This window comes from Ipomoea nil, unplaced genomic scaffold (assembly GCF_001879475.1).
Source record: "Ipomoea nil cultivar Tokyo-kokei standard unplaced genomic scaffold, Asagao_1.1 scaffold2845, whole genome shotgun sequence".
Classification (NCBI taxonomy): Eukaryota; Viridiplantae; Streptophyta; class Magnoliopsida; order Solanales; family Convolvulaceae; genus Ipomoea; species Ipomoea nil.
Genome location: NW_017619273.1, coordinates 8329572 through 8331170, shown reverse-complemented (window position 1 = coordinate 8331170; position 1599 = coordinate 8329572). Strand labels below are relative to the sequence as shown.

Sequence of the window (1599 nt, the reverse complement as noted above, 5' to 3'; positions counted from 1 at the left end):
TTTCTAAGTTCAAAACAATTAAGAGGAAGACAGAAGCAAAGTGGCATTAATTGGATACACAAAACATACATCACAATCTCTATAAATTTCCCTACCAAATAGGCTATCACGCCATAATGAGGATGAAAAATTAACAACCAAAAAAAAAACTTTCAATTAAAGAAAGAGTCAGTACCAAATTTAGGTAGTTTTTTTTACAATCAGACCTTAATACAAAACCACTCTACTTAATCAACAACTAAATGGTATATAGCTCTGTAAGAACAAATTGATACCAATTTCTAAAGAAACAAATGCATCAATCGAACCATATTCAATTTGCGGAAAAGTAAGAGTCTTGGAATCCCAGTCGCTGAGAGTCACTTCCAATGGCTTCTCCATCACCCATCCCAGAACTTCCAACGCCATTCTCTTCAACCCCATTCTCATAAAATGCTCTGAGCCGGAAACCCCCGCGACCACCCACCGCAAATCCGCAACATTTTCCACCACCAACCCATGGTCCCGGTCTCCCGGAGGAGCTTATCGGCGTCATCTCGGACCCCAACGCCGACGAAAATGAATCGGGGGTTAGCCAGGAAGGCAAGGAGAGAATGGGGAGTGTAATCCTTGTGCAAAAGTTGAAAAATCAGACAGCTTTTCGCGACGCAAAGCTGGAGCGTGGCGGCCGGGTTGTCGTCTTCCCCTGCAAGACACGGGTGCCACTCGATGTCGAGACCGACGACGAGGCTGTGGAGGACATGGCGGTTGTTGTAGACAACCTCGTTGACCCATTGATCAACCTCAGCGGCTCTCTTTGTCACGGTGACGCTGAGGTTTATGCCGTGAAACTGGACTTGGTGTTGTAGCCCAGAGAAGCGTCTGCGTCTGAGTCTGGGTGGAACCGTCATATCGCCCCCAAGAAACTCAAAATTCTGGAAAAGCTTTCAACTTTGGATTAAGATGAAGTGATGGGTATGAAAATATGAAACACATAAAGGTAGGAATAGAGAAATCTTGAGTGAGTTAGTGAGTTTGAAGATGGAAACAGAGAAATCTTATATAATCTCAGTCAGCGTAATGGTAAACTTGTTGTGAAAGTAAGTGTGTAGCAATACTGTACCATTTTTATTTAGTTTTAGGAAAGTAGTAACTCAAATTTTCAAATTTTATTTGGTTTTAGGAAAGTAGTAACTCAAATTATAAAATTTTATTTACTAGATTATTGTATCCGTTATAAGTAACAGGAAATTGAACCCAACGTGAATCGAACACACAAATTTCTAATCTAGAGTCAGACGCGCTACCATTGCGCCACAGATCCACTTTTGATGAGTTTTAACTTACTTAACATTTATACTCTGTTTTTTTCTTTAGAATTAATGAATTATTACAATTGACATATTCGTTTTAATTAATTAACAAACAAAATAAATATAATTAATAATTGGTGACTAAATGTAAAAATATTATGGTAATCATATAACTGAAAGTAAAATTTAGTTTTCAAATTAGACATTGTCTTGATTTAAGACGAAGTAAAAAACTTCTTCTATGAACGAGCAAGTAGTTTTATCTTTGAAATATGAGATGAACAAAAAGCTTCATCTCATATCTTTG

The 1599-nt window shown here is 38.1% G+C and overlaps 1 pseudogene; it reads right to left on the bottom strand.

Moving 5' to 3' along the window:
• Positions 1-209: 209 nt before the first annotated feature.
• Positions 210-1019, bottom strand: LOC109160028 (annotated as a pseudogene).
• Between the last annotated feature and the right edge of the window lie 580 nt (positions 1020-1599).